The sequence below is a fragment of the Pongo abelii genome, chromosome 5 (assembly GCF_028885655.2).
Source record: "Pongo abelii isolate AG06213 chromosome 5, NHGRI_mPonAbe1-v2.0_pri, whole genome shotgun sequence".
NCBI classification, from domain to species: domain Eukaryota; kingdom Metazoa; phylum Chordata; class Mammalia; order Primates; family Hominidae; genus Pongo; species Pongo abelii.
In genome coordinates this window covers 32452669-32474219 of record NC_071990.2, presented here as the reverse complement: position 1 = coordinate 32474219, position 21551 = coordinate 32452669, and the positions used below count along the sequence as shown (strand labels likewise).

Genomic DNA, 21551 nt, shown 5'->3' with positions numbered 1-21551 from the left:
AGGATTGTGATATGTTCCTGTTGGACAAAAAATGCCACATTTTAAAAACAAAAATTATCAAACTGGATTAAATGGCAATATAAATGTCAGTTGATAGGATAGTCAATACTATACTCAACAATGTAATGAAGAGTAAGAAAGGGCTGGGCTTGGTGGCTCATGCCTGTAGTCCCAGCACTTTGGGAGGCCCAAGGCAGATGGATCACCTGAGATAAGGAGTTCAGACCAGTCTGGCCAATATGGTAAAACCCCGTCTCAACTAAAAATACAAAAAAATTAGCTGGGTGTGGTGGCGGGCACCTATAATCCCAGCTACTTCGGGAGGCTGAGGCAGGAGAATCACTTGAACCCAGGAGGCAGAGGTTGCAGTGAGTCGAAGTCACGCCATTGCACTCCAGCCTGGGCGACAAGAGCGAAACTCTGTCTCAAAAAAAAAAAAGGGAAGAAAGAACTCAAACTTATATGTAGTGATCATGACAATAAGGAATTTTGTCTGTGTGAGCTCTGAAAATTTTATAAAGTTTTTAAATATGGAGTTCATGCTTAGTGATTGAGTTATTTAATGTCAAATGATATCTAAGCATTTATTTTTATCATTTCATTAATCAAGTACACAATATGTATTTAAGGAATTATGATAAAGTAAACCAATCTTCTACCCATATCACTGTACCTATTTGATTTATCAAAATTTGTCCTCCCTAAATTCCATGTTCTGAAATGTGTTTAGAAATAAATAGTAAGGCATGGTGCCACGCACCTGTAATTCCAGCTACTCAGGAGGCAAGGCAGAAGGATCACTTGAGCCTGGGAGTTTGAAGCCAGCCTAGGCAATATAGTAAGACCCTGTCTCAAAAATTAATTAATTAATTAATAATAACAAGTGGTAGCCTTGCTCTTGGTCAAAACATTGACTTTGGGCCGGGCGCGGTGGCTCATGCCTGTAATCCCAGCACTTTGGGAGGCCAAGATGGGCGGATGACAAGGTCAAGAGATTGAGATCATCCTGGCTAACATGGTGAAACCTCGTCTCTACTAAACGTACAAAAAAATTAGCCGGGCGTGGTGGCGGGGGTCTTTGGTCCCAGCTACTCAGGAGGCTGAGGCAGGAGAATGGCGTGAACCCGGGAGGTTGAGCTTGCAGTGAGCTGAGATCGCACCACTGCACTCCAGCCTGGACGACAGAGTGAGACTCCATCTCAAAAAAAAAAAAAAAAAAAATTTTGACAGGGCACAGTGTCTCACGCCTGTAATTTCAGCACTTTGGGAGGCCAAGGTGGGCAAATCACAAGATCAGGAGTTCGAGACCAGCCTGGCCAACATGGTGAAACCCCATCTCTACTAAAATACAAAAATTAGCCAGGTGTGGTGGTGCATGCCTGTAATCCCAGCTACTTGGGAGGCTGAGGCAGAAGAATTGTTTGAACCCAGGAGGCAGAGGTTGCAGTGAGCTGAGATCCTGCCATTACACTCCAGCCTGGGCGACAGAGCAAGACTCCATCTTAGGGAAAAAAAAAAAAAAGACTGACTTTGGTTTATTATTTTATCGAGTTTTTTTCCATTAGTACATTACTTATCTATTTATCAGTTATTGGATACAAAAGTTTCTGGAACTGAGTTCCTCACAATTGTTCCTCATAATTGTTTGGATGTAGTCCACTCCAAATAATAACTATCTATTTAAGTCTATTAAGTCTATTTTTTAAAAAAAAGAAAACAACCCTGAATAGCAAAATGACTAAAGAAAAATAATAAAATTATCTAAGATTAGTCATAGATTTTTATCAGCTAAAAACAGAAGGAATTTCCAAACCAACAAAGAGTAGATTAAACAAAGGCAAAAATAAAATGAGAGAATAGAAAATGAGATGAAAAAAGAAGAAAAATTATAGCAGCCTAGTTTAATGAGGTGCTTTGCCAATCTCTGAAATGTGTCTGTCCAGTCTAAGAAAAGTTGAAAAGAAAAAAATGGGCCGGGTGCGGTGGCTCATGCCTGGAATCCCAGCACTTTGGGAGGCCAAGGCAGGCGGATCACAAGGTCAGGAAATCGAGACCATCCTGACTAACACAGTGAAACCCCGTCTCTACTAAAAATACAAAAAAAAAAAAATTAGTCAGGCGTGGTGGCGGGTGCCTGTAGTCCCAGCTACATGAGAGGCTGAGGCAGGAGAATGGTGTGAGCCTGGGAGGTGGAGCTTGCAGTGAGCCGAGACCACACCACTGCACTCCAGCCTGGGTGACAGAGCAAGACTCTGTCTCAAAAAAAAAAAAAAATCAGATGCATATCAGTGAACTTTACACCTTTCAGATCTATTCAATGGTGGACTGAACGACTGTGGAAAGGAACATCTTCTTTATCTTATGAAGTACCCTATGGTCCAGCGGCAATTCTGATGAAACCACACTGCTTTGTAACTTATGGACATCTTCATACACTAAATAAGAAAAATTACATTAAAACTAACCACCATCCAATCACTTTTGACTAGGTGTTAAAAGGACTCACATTTTACCTTTTGTCCATCTGACAAATTCCTACTTATTTGCGATTCAGCTCAAATGTCATCTCATTTGTAAAGTCTTCCTAAACACCTACTAAGGGAGACTGCCCTCCACACAGTTCCCAAGCCATTTTATATACCTCAATTATTCTCTGCTTATACGTTTACCCCCTTTACTAGATTCTGTGCACCTGGAGGTGAGAAACCAGATGTTTTTCATCTTTGTTTCTCCAGAGTTAAGCTTAGCTGGTTCATGAAAATCATTCAAAAATTACTGAAAGAATCTCAGTCTTAAGAGGAAAAAACTAAACAACTATGATATACAGTAACAAACAGCTTAGGAACAAAATATTACAGGAGGAATGATAATTTCACCCTAATAGAGTGCTGGGATACTTCACAAAAAGATGATATTTGATCTGCTTTGAAGAAGTCATAAGTTAGATGAAGCAAATAAAAGTGGATTTTAAAAGGTGAAATCAAGTCCATTCCAAGGAGTGAATATGAGTCAATGCCCAGAGGTAGGACAGTATGAAGGGTCTAACAAGAGTGAGTGGACAGGCCTTGCTGGACTATAAGTGAAAAGTTGTATCAGAAATGATATCAGAAAAGTAGATTGGGACCCAATTGAGAAGTCCTTTGAATGCCATAGTAAATAAAGCTTTAATTATTTATCTTACAGACAATGTGGAGCCATTGGTTTTAAAGAAGAGCATCAAAATTAAATTTCTTCTTTCAAAATTTTATTCTCCCCAAATTAACGAATATTATTCAAGTTATAGATTCAGTTTCACCAAAGGTCATGTCTCAATCCTTCTCCTCTACAGGAAAGCAATTCTAAAAAAATAGAAAAGAAAAACTTCAGATAAAACTGGTTTTGGTAGGACTACCCTCAGGCAGGACAGCATAGGATACAAGAATCAAATGATTGGCAATAGAAGACTTATTTAAGATTAAAACTGTACTGATCATCAGACAAGTGACTAGATCTGATTTGTTCACATTAGAGTTTGTAATTTGTTTTGAATACAAAGCAAGGTATGGTCATTTAAAAACAGACAATACTAAAAAATGTAAAAAAAAAAAAAAAAAAAAAGAGGGAAGTGAAAATTGCTACAACCATCCTCATCCCTTGAAATGACTCTGCTATTAACATTTAAGTTAAATCATTAACTTTCTTCAATGCCTGAGTATACATACAGATAGATACTTCATTTTTCCAAGTAGATTTTTTCAAACTTACATACCTGCATCTTTTCACTCAATATATCATTAAAATTTTTCCATAATATGTATCTATATAATATTTAATCAGTGCATAATTTATTTAAACACTCCCCTGTAAGTGGACTTTAGCTTTTTATTTAAACCAATGCTACAGTAAATGTATGCCTCTTTACACATTTATCTAAATTTTTCCTGGAGTTAAATTTTCAAAAAAGTAATTTCTGAATCAAAAGGTATCTGGTGCAGCAGCTGTAGAGACAGGGTGCAGAACCCCTGCCCTGCAATCACAAGGCAGTTTCTTCTCTATCCCAACTAAAGAATGTGGGGCTGGTAAGATTACAGAGAAAAGAGAAAGGAATATTCTGAATCTGTGTATGAAATTCTTGTGAGCAGTACATGTAAGAAACTGATCAGAGGCCGAGTGTGGTGGCACACACCTGTAGTCCCCACTACTTGGGAGGCTGAGGCATGAGAATCAATTGAACCCAGAAGGTAGAGGTTGCAGTGAGACAATATAGCGCCATTGCACTCCAACCTGGGCAACAGACTTTTGCACTCAGTCTCTAAATAAATAAATAGGCCAGGCACAGTGGCTCACGCCTGTAATCCCAGCACTTTGGGAGGCCGAGGCAGGCGGATCATGAGGTCAGGAGATCGAGACCATCCTGGCTAACATGGTGAAACCCCGTCTCTACTAAAAATACAAAAATTAGCCAGGTGTGGTGGCCCGCCCCTGTAGTCCCAGCTACTCGGGATGCTGAGGAAGCAGAATTACTTGAACCCAGGAGGCGGAGGTTGCAGTGAGCCAAGATCGCGCCACTGCACTCCAGCTGGGGTGACAGAGCAAGATTCTGTCTCAAAAATAAATAAATAAATAAATAAATAATTTTTTAAAAACCTGATCAGAAATGACACCTACAAAACCTGAGAGCTTAACAGTGATGTGAAACATCACCAGGCTTCAGACTGACCTCTAAGTAGCACACAAGTAGGGTAAGCCAGAATAGCACTATAAAGACTTTGAACACTAAATAGACATTTGCATCATGGCCCATAAACATGGGTCAAGATATGTGTTCTGAACCTAAACAAGTTGACTGCCTACTAGAACAGAAACGTTAAATAGAAACCAGGCCTCAATGCACCATATTCAAACTGCCCAACATATAAACAAAAAAATCACTTGTCATTATCAAGAACCACAAAAATCTAAATAAGAAAATTCAAACAGTGTCAACACCAAGGTGACACAGGTATTGCAACTATCTCACAAGCATTTCGCAGCAGCTATCATAAAAAATGTTCCAACAAGCAATTATGAATAACTTTGAAATTTTTTTAATAGAACATCTTAGCAACAAATATAAAATATAAGAAAGAAGAAAATGGAAATTTTACAGCTGAAAATAAAATAACCAAAATGAAAACTCACTAATGGATTCAATAACAGAATGAAGATGACAAAAGAAAGAATCAGTGAACTCAAAGACAGAGCAATTGAAATTTTCCAGCCTGAACTGAGAGGAAAATACACTGAAAGAAAAAATGAACAGGCGAGATTCAAGATGGCCGAATAGGAACAGCACCAGTCTGCAGCTCCCAGTGAGATAGAGGCAGAAGGTGGGTGATTTCTGCATCTCCAACCAAGGCACACGTTTCATTTAATTGGGACTGGTTGGACAGTGGGTGCAGCCCATGGAGGGCAAGCCGAAGCAGGATGGGGCATCACCTCACCTGGGAAGCGCAAAGGGTCAGTGAATTTTCCCCCCTACCCAAGGGATACCATGAGGGTCTGAGACTGAGGAACTCCAGCACAGATACTGTGCTTGTCCCACAGTCTTCGCAACCTGCAAACCAGGAGATTCCCTCCAGTGACTACCCCACCAGGGCCCTAGGTTTCAAGCACAAAACTGGGCGGCCAGTTGGGCAGACACTGAACTAGCTGTAGGAGTTTTTTTTTTTTTCCCATACCCCAGTGGCACCTGGAACGCCAGCAAGACAGAACCGTTCACTCCCCTGGAAAGGGGCTGAAGCCAGGGAGCCAGGTGTTCTAGTTTTGCCAGTCTCACCCACATGGAGCCCAGGAAACTAAGATCCACTGGCCTGAAATTCTCACTGCCAGCACAGCAGCAATCTGAGATCCACCTGGGACGGTTTAGCTTAGTGGTGGAAGAGGTGTCCGCTATTGCTGAGACTTGAGTAGGCAGTTTTATGACCACAGTATAAACAAAGCTGCTGGGAAGTTCGAACTGGGCAGAGCCCACTGCAGCTCAGCAAGGCTGCTGTGGCCAGACTGCCAGATTGCTCCTCTCTGGACAGGGCATCTCTGTAAAAAAGGCAGCAGCCCCAGTTAGGGGCTTACAGTATACTTAAACATCCCTGCCTGATGGCTCTGAAGACAGCAGTGGACTTCCCAGTATAGCATTCGAGCTCTGCTAAGGGTCAGTCTGCCTCCTCAAGTGGGCCCCTGACCCCCTTGTATACCGACTGGGAGACACCTCCTAGTTGGGACCGACAGACACCTGATACAGGAGAGCTCTGGCTGGCATCTGGCAGGTGCCCCACTGGGTCGAAGCTTCCAGAGGAAAGAACAGGCAGCAATCTTTGCTGCTCTGCAGCCTCCACTGGTGATATCCAGGCAAACAGGGTCAGGAGTGGACCTCCAGCAAACTCCAGCAGACTGGCACCAAAGGGGCCTGTTAGAAGGAAAAGAAACAAACAGAAAGGATTAGCACGTCCACTCAAAGACCCCATCCAAAGGTCACCAACATCAAAGACCAAAGGCAGATAAATCCACAAAGATGGGGAAAAATTAGCACAAAATGTCTGAAAATTCCAAAAACTAGAACGCCTCTCTTCCTCCAAAGGATCACAACTCCTAGCCAGCAAGGGAACAAAACTGGACAGAGAAAGAGTTTGATGAACTGACAGAAGTAGACTTCAGAAGGTGTGTAATAACAAACAACTCCAAGCTCAAGAAGCATGTTCCAACCCAATGCAAGGAAGCTAAAAACCTTAAAAAAAAAGGTTAGTCAAATTGTTAACTAGAATAACCAATGTAGAGAAGAACATAAATGAACTGATGCAGCTGAAAAACACAGCACGAGAACTTCATGAAGAATACACAAGTTATCAATAGCCAAATTGATGAAGCAGAAGAAATGATATGTGATTGAAGATCAACTTAATGAAATAAAGAGAGAAGACAAGATGAGAGAAAAAAGAATAAAAAGGAATGAACAAACCCTCCAAGAAATATGGGATTTGCCGGGCATGGTGGCCCACGCCTGTAATCCCAGCACTTTGGGAGGCCGAGGCGGGTGAATCACGAGGTCAGGAGATCGAGACCATCCTGGCTAACATGGTGAAACCCCATCTCTACTAAAAATACAAAAAATTAGCTGGGTATGGTGGCGGGCACCTGTAGTCCCAGCTACTCGGGAGGCTGAGGCAGGAGAATGGCATGAACCCAGAAGGTGGAGCTTGCAGGTGGAGCCAAGATCATGCCACTGCACTCCAGCCTGGGCAACAGAGCAAGACTCCGTCTCAAAAAAAAGAGAAGAGAAATATGGGGCTATGTGAAAAGAACAAATCTACATCTGATTGGTGTACCTGAAAGTGACAGGGAGAATGGAACCAAGTTGGAAAACACTCTTCAGGATATTATCCAGGAGAACTTCTCCAACCTAGCAACACAGGCCAACATTCAAATTCAGGAAATACAGAGAACGCCACAAAGATAATCCTCAAGAAGAGCAACCCCAAGACATATAATCATCAGATTCACCAAGGTTGAAATGAAGGAGAAAATGTTAAGGGCAGCCAGAGAGAAATGTCGGGTTACCCACAAAGGGAAGCCCATCAGACTAACAGCGGATCTCTCTGCAGAAACCCTACAAGACAGAAGAGAGTGGGGGCCAATATTCAACGTTCTGAAAGAAAAGAATTTTCAACCCAGAATTTCATATCCAGCCAAATTAAGCTTCATAAGGGAAGGAGAAATAAAATCCTTTACAGACAAGCAAATGCTGAGGGATTTTGTCACCACTAGACCTGCCCTACAAGAGCTCCTGAGGGAAGCACTAAACATGGAAAGGAACAACTGGTACCAGCCACTGCAAAAACATACCAAATTGTAAAGAACATTGACACTATGAAGAAACTGCTTTAACTAATGGGCAAAACAACCAGCTAGCATCATAATGACAGGATCAAATTCACACATAACAATATTAACCTTAAATGTAAATGGGCTAAATGCCCCAATTAAAAGACACAGACTGGCAAATTGGATAAAGAGTCAAGACCCACCACTGTGCTGTATTCAGGAGACCTATCTCATATGCAAAGACACACATAGACTCAAAATAAAGGGATGGAAGAATATTTACCAAGCAAATGGAAAGCAAAAAAAAGCAGGAGCTGCAATCCTAATCTCAGATAAAACAGACTTTAAATCAATAAAGATCAAAAGAGACAAAGAAGGGCATTACATAATGGTAAAGGGAACAATGCAGCAAGAAGAGCTAACTATCCTAAATATATATGCAACCAATACAGGAGCACCCAGATTCATAAAGCAAGTTCTTAGAGACCTAGACTCCCAAACAATAATAGTGGGAGACTTTAACACCCCACTGTCAACATTAGACAGATCAATGAGACAGAAAATTAACAAAGATATTCAGGACTTGAACTCAGCTCTGGACCAAGCAGACCTAATAGACATCTACAGAACTCTCCACCCCAAATCAACAGAATATACATTCTTCTCAGCACCCCATCGCACTTATTCTAAAATTGACCGCATAATTGGAAATAAAACACTCCACAGCAAATGCAAAAGAACGGAAATCTTAACAAACAGTCTCTCAGACCACAGTGCAATCAAATTAGAACTCAGGATTAAGAAACTCACTCAAAACCGCACAAATAAAAGGAAACTGAACAACCTGCTCCTGAATGACTACTGGATAAATCATGAAACGAAGGCAGAAATAAAGATGTTCTTTGAAACCAATGAGAACAAAGACACAATGTACTAGACTCTCTGGGACACGTTTAAAGCGGTATTTAGAGGGAAATTTATAGCACTAAATGCCCACAAGAGAAAGCAGGAAAGTTCTAAAATTGACACCCCAACATCGAAATTAAAATAACTAGAGAAGCAACAGCAAACACATTCAAAAAGTAGCAGAAGACATGAAATAACTAAGATCAGAGCAGAACTGAAGGAGATACAGACACAAAAAACCCTTCAAAAAATCAATGAATCCAGGAGCTGATTTTTTGAAAAAAATCAACAAAATAGACTGCTAGCCAGACTAATAAAGAAGAAAAGAGAGAAGAATCAAATAGATGCAATAAAAAATGATATAGGGCATATCATCACTGATCCCACAGGAATACAAACTACCATCAGAGAATACTATAAACACCTCTATGCAAATAAACCAGAAAATCTAGAAGAAATGGATAAATTCCTGGACACATACACCCTCCCAAGTCTAAGCCAGGAAGACACTGAATCCCTGAATAGACCAATAACAATTTCTGAAATTGAGGCAGTGATTAATAGCCTACCAACCAAAAAAGTCCAGGACCAGATGGATTCACAGCTGAATTCTACCAGAGGTATAGAGGAGCTGGTACCATTCCTTCTGAAACTATTCCAAACAATAGAAAAATAAGGACTCCTCCCTAACTCATTTTATGAGGCCAACATCATCCTGATGCCAAAACCTGGCAGAGACACAACAAAAAAAGAAAATTTCAGGCCAATATCCCTGATGAACATCATTGCGAAAATCCTCGATAAAATACTGGCAAACTGAATCCAGCAGCACATAAAAAAGCTTATCTACCATGATCAAGTTGTCTTCATCCCTGGAATGCAAGGCTGATTCAATATACGCAAATCAATAAACGTAATCCATCACATAAACAGAACCAATGACAAAAACCACACAATTATCTCAATAGATACAGAAAAGGCCTTGGATAAAATTCAACACCCTTTCATGCTAAAAACTCTCAATAAACTAGGTATCAATGGAACATATCTCAAAATAATAAGAGCTATTTATGACAAACCCACAGCCAATATCATACTGAATGGGCAAAAACTGAAAGCATTCCCTTTGAAAACAGGCACAAGACAAAGATGCCCTGTCTCACCACTCCTATTCAACATAGTATTGAAAGTTCTGGCCAGGGCAATCAGGCAAGAGAAAGCAATAAAGAGTATTCACATAGCAAGAGAGGAAATCAAATTGTCTCTGTTTGCAGATGACATGATTGTATATTTAGAAAGCCCCATTGTCTCAGCCCAAAATCTCCTTAAGCTGATAAGCAACTTCAGCAAAGTCTCAGGATACAAAATCAATGTGCAAAAATCAGAAGCATTCCTATACACCAATAATAGACAGAGAGCCAAATCATGAGTGAACTCCCATTCACAATTGCTACTAAGACAATAAAATACCTAGGAATACAACTTACAAGGGATGTGAAGAACCTCTTCAAGGAGAACTACAAACCACTGCTCAAGGAAATAAGAGATGACAAAAACAAATGGAAAAACATTCCATGCTCACGGATAGGAAGAATCAATATCATGAAAATGGCCATACAGCCCAAAGTAATTTATAGATTCAATGCTATTCCCATGAAGCTACCACTGACTTTCTTCACAGAATTAGAAAAAACTACTTTAAACTTCACATGGAACCAAAAAAGAGACTGCATAACCAAGACAATCCTGGGCAAGAAGAACAAAGCTGGAGGTATCATGCTACCTGACTTCAAACTATACTATAAGGCTACAGTACCCAAAACAGCATGGTACTAGTACCAAAACAGATATATAGACCAATGGAACAGAACGGAGGCGTTAGAAATAACACCATACAGCTACAACCGTCTGATCTTTGACAAACCTGACACACACAAGCAATGGGGAAAAGATTCCCGATTTAGTAAATGGTGTTGGGAAAACTGGCTAGCCATATGCAGAAAACTGAAACTGGACCCCTTCCTTACACCTTTTACAAAAATCAACTCAAAATGGATCAAAAACTTAAATGTAAGACTTAGGACTATAAAACTCCTAGAAGAAAACCTAGGCAATATCATTCAAGACAGAGGCATGGGCAAAGACTTCATGTCCAAAACACCAAAAGCAATGGCAACAAAAGCCAAAATTGACAAACGGGATCTAATTAAACTAAAGAGTTCCTGTGCAGCAAAAGAAACTATCATCAAAATGAACACGCAACCTACAGAATGGGAAAAAACTTTTGCAATCTATCCATCTGACAAAGGGCTAATATCCAGAATCTACAAAGAACTTAAACAAATTTACAAGAAAAAAACAACCCCATCAAAAAGTAGGCAAAGGATATAAACAGACACTTCTCAAAAGAAGACATGTATGCAGCCAACAGACATATGAAAAAATGCTCATCATCACTGGTCACTACAGAAATGCAAATCAAAACCACAATGAGATTCCATCTCATGCCAGTTAGAATGGCAATCATTAAAAAGTCAGAAAACAACAGATGCTGGAGAGGTTGTGGAAAAATAGGAATGCTTTTACACTGTTGGTGGGAGTATAAATTAGTTCAACCATTGTGGAAGACAGTGTGGCAATTCCTCAAGGATCTAGAAGGGGAAATACCATTTGACCCAGCAATCCCATTATTGGGCATATACCCAAAGGATTATAAATCATTCTATGATAAAGACACATGCACACATATGTTTATTGTGGCACTATTCACAGTACCAAAGACTTAGAACCAACCCAAATGTCCATCAATGATAGACTAGATTAAGAAAATGTGGCACATATATATCATGGAATACTATGCAGCCATAAAAAAGGATGAGTTCATGTCCTTTGCAGGGACATGGATAAAGCTGGAAACCATAATTCTCAGCAAACTATCACAAGATCAGAAAACCAAACACCACATGTTCTTGCTCATAAGTGGGAGTTGAACAATGAGAACACATGGACACAGGGAGGGGAACATCACACACTAGGGCCTGTCAGAGGGTGGGGAGTCAGGGGAGGGATAACATTAGGAGAAATATCTAATGTCGGTGACAGGTTGATGGGTGCAAGAAACCACCAGGGCCCATGTATACCTATGTAACAAAACTGCACGTTCTGCACATGTAACCCAGAACTTAAAGTATAATAAAAAAAATTTAAAAAAGAAAGAAAAGAAAAAATGAACTGAGCAACAAATATCTGTGGGACAATAACAAAGTTTCTAACATTCCTGTGACTGGAATTACAGAAGGAGAAGGCATAGGGTGCTAAAAAAAAAAAAAAAAAAAAAAAAATTAAGACAGGCTCTCACTCTGTTACACAGGCTGGAGTGTGGTGGCATGATCACAGCTCACTGCAGCCTCAAACTCCCAGGCTTAGGTGATCCTCCTGCTCAGCCTCCTGAGTAGCTGGGACCACTGACACGTGCCACCATGTCCAGCTAATTTTTTTTATTTTTTTTTGTAGAGACAGTGTTTCATCATGTTGTCCAGGCTGGTCTGAAAAAACTTTTTAACAAAATAATGATTGAAGACTTCTCAAACTTAATGAAAGACATAAATGTGTAATTCAAAAAGCTAAAACAACTTCTAATATAATAAACTCAGAAATCCATGCTCAGATACATCATAATCAAATTTCTGAAAACTTAAAAAAATCTTGAAAACATTCTGAAAGAAAAAGCATTATTTATAGGAGAACAACAATTAGAATTACAGTGGATTTCTCACCAAAAAACACAAAACAGAAAGAAAGTAGCACAACATTTTTCAACTGCTAAAAAATAAGACCTATCAGCCCAGAAGCTTATATCGAGATAATACTCTGAGGAATCTTCAAAATCATTTTTAGCAATATTACAGAATAGTAATCAATTGTATTCCTCTACGCTAGCAATAAAAAATAGGAAGACAAAATTGAAGCACAGTACTATTTACAACCACTCCGAAGAAAATTAAATATTTAAGTATAAATCTAACAAAATATGCACAGAATCAGCAGGCTGAAAACTACAAAATGCTGATGAAAAAATAAAAATAGATCTAAACAAACAGAGAGACATGCGGTGTCAGTTAACTGGAAGACAACAAAGATGTCAATTCTCTTTAAATCGGTCTATAGATTTAACATATTTCTTATCAAAAGCTTCCTTTTGTAGATATAGACAAACTGGTCCTAAAATCTATATGGAAAGTCAAAAGAACAAAAATTGCTAAAACAATATTAAAAAAGAATAGTAAAGTAGGAAGAATCACATTATCCAATGTTAAGATTTACTACTGTAGATTGCCAGGCCAAGATGGCTGATTAGAAACAGCTATGGTCCACAGCACTCAGATGAACAAAAGAGGCAAGTGAGTATAGCATCTTCAACTGAAATATCCAGGTACTTGCATTGGGACTGATCAGGAAAACAACTCGACCCACAGAGAACAAAGAAAAGCAGGATGGGGCGACAGCCCCCCTGGGAGCGACAAAGAGACAAAGGAACCCCCACTCCCAGCCAAGGGAAGCAGTGAGTGATTGTGCGACCTCAGGAAACCATGCTTCTCCCATGGATCTTTGCGACTGGTGGATCAGGAGATTCCCTCATGAGCCCATGCCACCAAGGCCTTGGGTCCGACACACACAGCTGTGTGGAGTCTTGGCAGAGCAGCTGCTCAGACACACACAGAGACCCACGAGCTTTACATACTCTGGCCCAGGGCGGAGCACAGGAAGGGCCCCAAAACAGATATCACACCTGTTGTTCTGGGAGAAAGTAAAAGTCAAAAAAGCATTGCATTTAGTTCAGGTTTCAGCCAAACTGCGAGATACCACGTTATTTAAGAGGCGGGCGGAGGAAGGAAACCTACCGCTTTGGAAGAGGCGGAGGAAATCGCTTTCTTCCTTGTGACTCAGCCCTGGAGGAATTTCCCTTTTGAAATCTTGCGGTGGTGAGTAGGACCGCCAGGCCAGCAAGCAGGAGGCGGCCTCCTCGTAACCGCCAGGCGGCGACACCTAGGGAGGCGCGGTCGGGAGGCGAGACCCCTTCTCCCCTCTCTGTTCCCCCTCGCGCCCCTTCTCCCATCGCGGTTCCCCCTCGCGCCCCTTCTCCTCTCACATTTCCCCCTCACAAGCCTTCTCCCCTCCTGGTTCCCCCTCAAGCGCCTTCTCCCCTCAAATCTCCCTCAGCTTCCTTCTCTCCCTCTCATTTCTCTCCCCATTCTTTTACCTCTCCTAGTCCCGCCTTCCCCAGCACAATGGCACCTCTCTCACCCTAAATCTTCTCCCCACTCCTCTCAACCCGCTGACCGCCCTCGCCTCCCCACGCCCATCCCCTCTTCGCGCACGCACTGTCTACCTTTCTGCCCCTCCCCACTCCCGAACTTCTCAAGCACATACACCCAGCCTCATCTCAACCCAACCCGGCCTATTCACTCCCTGAACCACCCCACCCCATCATCCTCTTCCTCCCCCATCTTCCTCCTCCCCAGTAGCTCTTCCCCCTCTTCCTCCTCACTTCCCCACCCCGTCACACCCCCCTCCCTCTCCCTGCCCTCGGTCTCTTCACTCCATCTCCTCCCTTTCACTGTGCTCTGTTTCGCAGTAGAAAGAGAAGAGCGGTTATACCTGAGGAATCAAAGGTATAACTCCTTCCCCAAACACTGCTAAAATGACTCTGAAAATAAATAATCAGGCAGACAAGGGGAACAGGGAACAGCAACAGACTGTAATGGTTTTCTGGAAAACTGGTGAAAAGCGGAGCTGATGAAAGTGGAACCTATTGTGCATCCAAAGAAATGCTACAGAGAAGGAAAACCACTGTTTAGACAGAGCCCTAAATCTCTAGAAATGGAAAGCTAAAAACTAAGAAAGTCTAGAGTAAGAGGGTAAACCTGAAAAAGGTGGACCTATTGAAAATCTGTATAATAAGGAGTTAGGGCTGAGATCTTTCCCTTATTCTTGGTCTGCACATCCATGAACCTAACTTTCCCCCAATACCATTTTTGACTTAAAACAAGAATCAGTAAATTTTTCTATAAAGGGCCAAATATTTACTTTGGCTTTGTAGGTCCCTATGGGCTCCATCATAACTACTCAACTCTGCCTTTATAGCACAAAAGTAGTCATAGACAATACATAAACGAATGCAGAACATGGCTATGTTCCAATAAAGCTTTACTTATGGACAGTTAAATTTGAATTTCATATAATTTTCACATGTCACAAAATATTATGTGACATTTTACATGAAATGTAAAGATCATTCTTAGCTCATGGGCTATACAAAAAAAAAACAACTGGCAGACTGGATTTGGCCCATTGGGTGGTAGTTTGCTCATCCCTGGCTTAAAGAAAAAAACAATTAATAAACCAGGAATAAGGCCAGGTGCAGTGGCTCACACCTGCAATCCCAGCACTTTGGGAGGCTGAGGTGGGCTGATCACCTGAGGTCAGGAGTTCGAGGTCAGCCTGGCCAACATGGTGAAACCCCCATCTCTACTAAAAATATAAAATTAGCTGGGCATGGTGATGCCCACCTGTAATCCCAGCTACTTGGGAGGCTGAGGCAGGAGAATCTCTTGAACCTGGGAAGCAGAGGTTGCAGTGAGCCGAGATCACGCCATTGCACTCCAGCCTAGGCAACAAGAACGAAACTCCATCTCAAATAAATAAATAAAATAAATAAATAAACAAACCAGGAATAGAAGAGAACTTCTTTAACCTGATAAAGGGTATCTATTTTTTTATTCTGAAACACATCTTCCAAAAAGAGAAAGTTGGGATGCATTCTCATTAAAATTATAAAGACAAGGAGACTACTGTCATCACTTTTATTCAACATTGTATTTTGGTCATTACCAGCTTAATGAGATAAGAAAAAGAAACCAAAAGATTGGAAAGGAAGACATAAAACTGTCAACATTTACAGAGGACATGATTACACCATAGAATCTAAAGACAAATTAATCTAAAGACAAATTACTATAAATAATAGGAAAGTTTAATGAAGTAACTGATATAAACTCAATCCTCTATTTTCACATCTTTGCTTTTCCTATTGCCTATGTTTTTATGTTTTTGTTATACTTGCTGGGATATTTCTTCTCCTTTACCTTCCCAAACCTTTATTAAATACTTATTCTGAGCTCTCATATTTTAAGTTTTCAGGAGCTGTTTACTTGTTAATCCTTCCCTTGTTTAAGTATCTTGTTCTTTCATAGATGTGATACCTGCTTTTATTTCTCATTGATTATAGTTGTGTTTTAAAGTCTCTTCTGAATTGTCTCTGTTCTTCCAAGTTCTTCCTTGTTTTGAACTCTGCCTTTGTTACTGGATACTTTCTTTGCATTTTAATGAGACTAAGAGGTCCCTTCTGAAACCTTACACATCAGCATCTCACTCTCCAACCAAAACCCAACATCTTTGCAGCTCTAGTGCTCTAGAGTTCCCACTGCGTTTCTTCTTTGACCTCACTAGTACCTTCAGGCACTTCACCCTTTTGTTTCCAGTCAGTCAGCTTCCTTCCCTTACCGACTGCATTACCTGAAACTTTCTGGCCTAAACCATGATCAGTCAATTCAGTTGCACCCACAATTCAAACATCCCCTTACTAGATCAAATTAACTCTGCCCTCTCAGTTGTCAGAAGATTAAAAAGCCTTCATGTTGGACTCCCAATTCTTCATCTCCATGTTCCTCTGAGCCTCCAACATGCTCACTTAAGCATGTCCTTCTATTGACCAAGGCAGCTTTTGCAGACCTTCAGGCATATTCTTAAACCACTTCCTAGTCCTCATTCTCAGCAGAGGATCATACCTTACATCCTTATCTCATATCTCAGTGGAAGTGGCATTCCTGCTTCCGTACAAATTTTCCATACAAATTTTCTCCCTTCACCTGTGCTCTAGCCAAGTGATTCTCAAACTTAAGCATGCATCAACATCACCTGGTACATTCCTAAAGCCCCACTTTCACAGTTACTAATTCACTGTATCTGGGATAAAGTCTAACAATTTTGTATTATGACTCAGGTACTAAACCCAGTAAACAAAGTTCTTATTTTTCTTGATGCTGCTGGCCTTAATTCTTTCCCTAGTTCTAGAAGACACTACATGTCTTATGGCCTGCTGAAATTAGGGCTATCCCCCCCCCACCTCTTGAAAAGACATTATTATTTTGAATATTTCTCACACACACACACAGAGAAAATTAAACTAATCAACTCAACTCTATTAATTGCCCCAGAGATCTATCCTCACATCCTTCTCTCATATCTCAGTGGAAGTGGCATTCCTGCTTCCATACAAAGTTTTTCCCTTCACCTGTGCTCTAGCCAAGTGATTTTCAAACTTGAGCATGCATCCAAATCACCTGGTGATTGCTAAAGCCCCACTCCCACAGATTCTAATTCACTGTATCTGGGATGAAGTCTAACAATTTTGTATTACTAACAAGCTTCCAGGTGATGCCAGTGCCACCCATTTGCGGACCATCCTTTGAGTATCCTGCTCTAGATTCCATCATCTCCTGTCTCCCAGAAGCCCTTGCTTCATCTTCAACCTCTTTCCTATTTCCCATGCCCATACCTTACCCCTCAAACACATATGAACGCAGTCAAGACTCTCCAATCTTCAAAAAAGACAAAAAAAACTTTCAAAATATCCTATTATTCGCACCTTTTTTTTTTTTTTTTTTTTTTTTTTGGAGACAGAGTTTTGCTCTGTCACCCAGGCTGGAGTGCAATGGTGCGATCTAAGCTCACTGCAACCTCCCCCTCTCAGATTCAAGCAATTCTCCTGCCTCAGCCTACTGAGTAGCTAGAATTATAGGCACGTGCCACCACACCCAGCTAATTTTTTGTATTTTTAGTAGAGACGGGGATTCACCATGTTGGTCAGGCTGGTCTCAAACTCCTGCCCTCGTTGATCCGCCCACCTCAGCCTCCCAAAATGCTGGGATTACAGACGTGAGCCACCACACCCGGCCTGCACCTTTTCTTTATAACCAAGCTTTTCAGAGGGATCATGTCCATACTCTTTACTTCCTCACCATCGATTGCACTTTGCAATTTGGTTTCTATTCCAACTAAAGCATCAAAACGACTCAGGTACTAAACCCAGTAAACAAGGTGCTTATTTTTCTTGATGCTGGTTGGCCTTAATTCTTCCCCTAGTTCTAGAAGACACTACATGTCTTATGGCCTGCTGAAATTAGGGCTATCCCCTGACTTCTTGAAAAGACATTATTATTTTAATCTTTCTAACCACAACACAGATGATATAGGACTAACAAGATACAATTTTTCCCCTTTATTTTCCATTAAATGCAGTGCAAAGTAAATCTAAATATTAACTACACTGCTCTTGCCTTTTCCTGGAGGTAGGAAGCCTTTTATGATTCAAACTATCCCGTGCCTTGAAGCCTCCTGCCTCCCATGTAGTGGTCCTCATTGTCCCTGGGAAGCTCCTCTTCCTTAAGTGATGACATCCCCAAAGTTCTGACCTATTGTCTTTTCACTCTCACTCTCTACCTGGGCCATATCTTTCACCCCATGGCTTAGGCCCAATAATATAACTGCATCCTTGATGTCTAGCCTTGCAAAACCTTTGACTAATTTAGACCAAATGCATACATTTTGAAGATGTTATTTGATTTTATTAATAATCTTTAAAACCATCTTTATTTACCAAAGATAACTGAAGTCACATGAACTAAAAGGCCTTAAAATTTCTATTTCTCAGCCTGGCACAGTGGCTTACACCTATAATCCCAGCACTTTGGGAGGCCGAGGTGGGCAGATCACAAGGTCAAGAGATCAAGACCATCCTGGCCAACATGGTGAAACCCCAGCCCTACTAAAAATACAAAAATTAGCTGGGCATGGTGGCGTGTACCTGTAGTCTCAGCTACTAGGGAGGCTGAGGCAGGAGAATTATTTGAACCCAGGAGGCAGAGGTTGCAGTGAGCCGAAATCGTGCCACTGTACTCCAGCCTGACAACAGAGCGAGACTCTGTATTTAAAAAAAAAAAATATTTCTCTGATAAAATATTTAAGTGCTTATTTTTCTAAAAGCCATTAATTACAGCTTTTTTATATATTTTGGTAGTGAAAATACCACAAACACATGACATATATAAACACACAGACATACAAACACACAGAAGCAGATTTTATAGATTTGTAAGATTCTTCATGTGCCAGTTTTTAAAGTTTCTCTTCCTCATTTTGGACATTCTCTTGATTACCTGTTCCCTGCCCTAAATAATTGTCAGCTATGCCACTCCAAATCTGCATTTCTAAAGGGACAATTCTTAAGTGAAATGAAATAGAAAATTCATATTTTACTTAAACCAAGGAAAAATGGTATGAGTAAAAGTTCAGTTAAGATGGCCAGGAAGCTGTGTGTGGTGGCTCACGCCTGTAATTCCAGCACTTAGAGAGGTCAAGGCAGGAGGATTACTTGAGCCCAAGAGCTCAAGACCAGCCTGGGCAACATGGCAAGACCCCATCTCTACAAAAACCTACAAAAATTAGCTGGGCGTAGTGGTCTCAGCTGCTTAGGAGGCTGAGATGGGAGGACTGCTTGAACCCAGGAGGTCAAGGCTGCAGTAAGCTATGTTCTCACCACTGCATTCCAGCCTGGGTAACACAGCAAGACCCTGTCTCAAAAGAAGAAAAAGAAAAAAGATGGTTAGGAAAACAGACATGCTTGCCCATTGAAATTTTTTTAAAGATGTTAGTTTCTTAATTGAATTACTAGCTTTAGGGTGGAGCCCTTTAAGGAACAGGGCCAGGAAAGCATGCAGTTTCTAGGGCCTAATAAGCAGGCACAGCTGGAAGGCAAAACAGATCTCCAAAGTTAAGGATCCAAGTTTTACTCTGAATCCTGGGTCCTCAAAAGAGGAGAACACCACAGGACAAGACAGTGCAATGCTTTTATAGTGCACTTCACCACAAGGACATTCCCCTGAGGCTGGTGGGCAACCCAATAGCAATCAGCCTATTCTGTAATCACTTAATGCTCCATGGGAGTCTTAGCCCTCATTCCATACCTTCTAGGTGCCCCAAAGCATGCTTTTCTTATCTAAATGTGCAAAAAAAAAAGCAGTACCACCCTGTAATAATAACTACTCACTGTAAACAACTGCCAATAGCCATTTCTTAAAGTATATTTCTTTCCTAGGCTTTACATACCAAGATTAAAATTTAAGCAGACAGAATTCAGTTGATTAAGAAGTTTTTACAGAGAGAGAGCAGAGGCTTCGAAACAATATCTGTACACATATATCCTAAATCAGTTTTAATTAAGTTGACTTTTAACTATAGAGCTGTTGAAGAAAATTCTTTCAGATCTCTTATTACCAGTTTTTAGCTGGGACAAACAGCTGATGTTTCTGGCTTTTGAACTCTACCAAGGATAACCTCCCACCTGAAACCAATGAGCCTTAACTAGTGTTATGACTTAACCACAGATGCACAAGGTATCTCCAAAGAAATGCCAAGCAGTTTTTACAAGATCTAGAATCACCCCAAAGGTATCTCAGAGAAAGGAAAATTCAAGACAGGAAATCAGAAGCTGTCCATCAATGAATGGCAAAAAGTCCCACAAATACAAAACCAGAAAGGATACATTCCTTAAGCTGGGAAGTGATCCCAGGCCACCATAGTGAAAGGGCAGAGACTTAGCTACTGAGCTGCAGCATAGGGTGGTTGTCAGTGCTCTTCCCAGAAAGAATCCAGAGCAGTCATTTTCAAGCTTGCAAATGATTTTAACTGCTCAAGAGAATTTTTAAGGCTACCCATGACACTATTATTTAACCTTCCTTCAATTGTTTTAAATAAGAGATCTCTAAAATCCTTTTTCTTTCAATGGTGTACTTAGTTCCAATAGAGACTCAAACACCTTTTTTAAATTGCAGATGGTAATTTTCCAGGTTTTTGCCATATAAGCAGCAAGAAGTATTCCTAGAGGAGGCATCCCCAAGTATTCCCTCTTAGAAATGGGCTTAAGATAGCAAAATACAACAAAAGTCGTGTAGAGAAAGGACTGTTTTTTTGTCCTAATAAATCCAACCAGCAGAGATGGGACCTTTTAAGACAAAACTCACCTAAGGGCTCGACACATTCAGGAGGAAGAGTATGCTAATATGTCTCAGACTCCCAGTCCTCTCAGACCAGCCACCTGACTTGAACCCAAGAATTTCCACCCTCCAGATGGCAGAGATCAAGAGAGAGAGTACCCCTACATGGTTACAAAGTCAAGCTCTCAACCACATAAAACAAGGCACAAGGGAAATCTCAACCAGTTTTTGTTTCAAGGACCTGCAGCAAAGTTTGAAACCAACCAGTCTGCAGGGCTGGCTTGAACAGCAGGCTTACAGGGATCCTAGGCCTGTGTTCTGTCCTATGGTATCCTTCTCCATGACAGAATGACACAAAAAGGCAAAGACAAAGGAAGATGGCAAAAAAGGTGATTTCTGAGAAGGGGCCAAACAATACAAATATTTATAGTTCAAAGTACCAAAAGTACACAAGATTCACTACAACCTAAGACTAGTCACACAAATCTTCTTCCCTATTAATCAAAACTTTGCAGAGGAGACAAATAGTGATTTTTATTGTTCACTCAACTCATTTGCACAGAGAGAGAAAGGCCAGAGGCTAGCTGGTAAGAAATTAGCTTTTTACCAGCTTGTCAGGTTTCTGGCTTCCATTTCTCAGCTGCTTCCAGAAGAGCAGAGTGGCTTTTGATGACCCTGCTTGCTGCACCATAGCTG

At 40.8% G+C, this 21551-nt stretch overlaps 1 long non-coding RNA gene across 9 annotated transcripts in view; it reads right to left on the bottom strand.

Annotated features, from left to right (window-relative positions):
• The window catches only part of LOC129059915 (uncharacterized), a 185799-nt gene extending 171947 nt beyond the window's left edge, over positions 1 to 13852 (bottom strand). For all 9 annotated transcript variants that reach the window (XR_010140476.1, XR_010140477.1, XR_010140472.1 and 6 more), the window contains exon 1: positions 13644 to 13852. This is a non-coding gene — a long non-coding RNA (uncharacterized LOC129059915). The remainder of the gene's footprint in view (positions 1 to 13643) is intronic.
• Positions 13853 to 21551: the final 7699 nt, after the last annotated feature.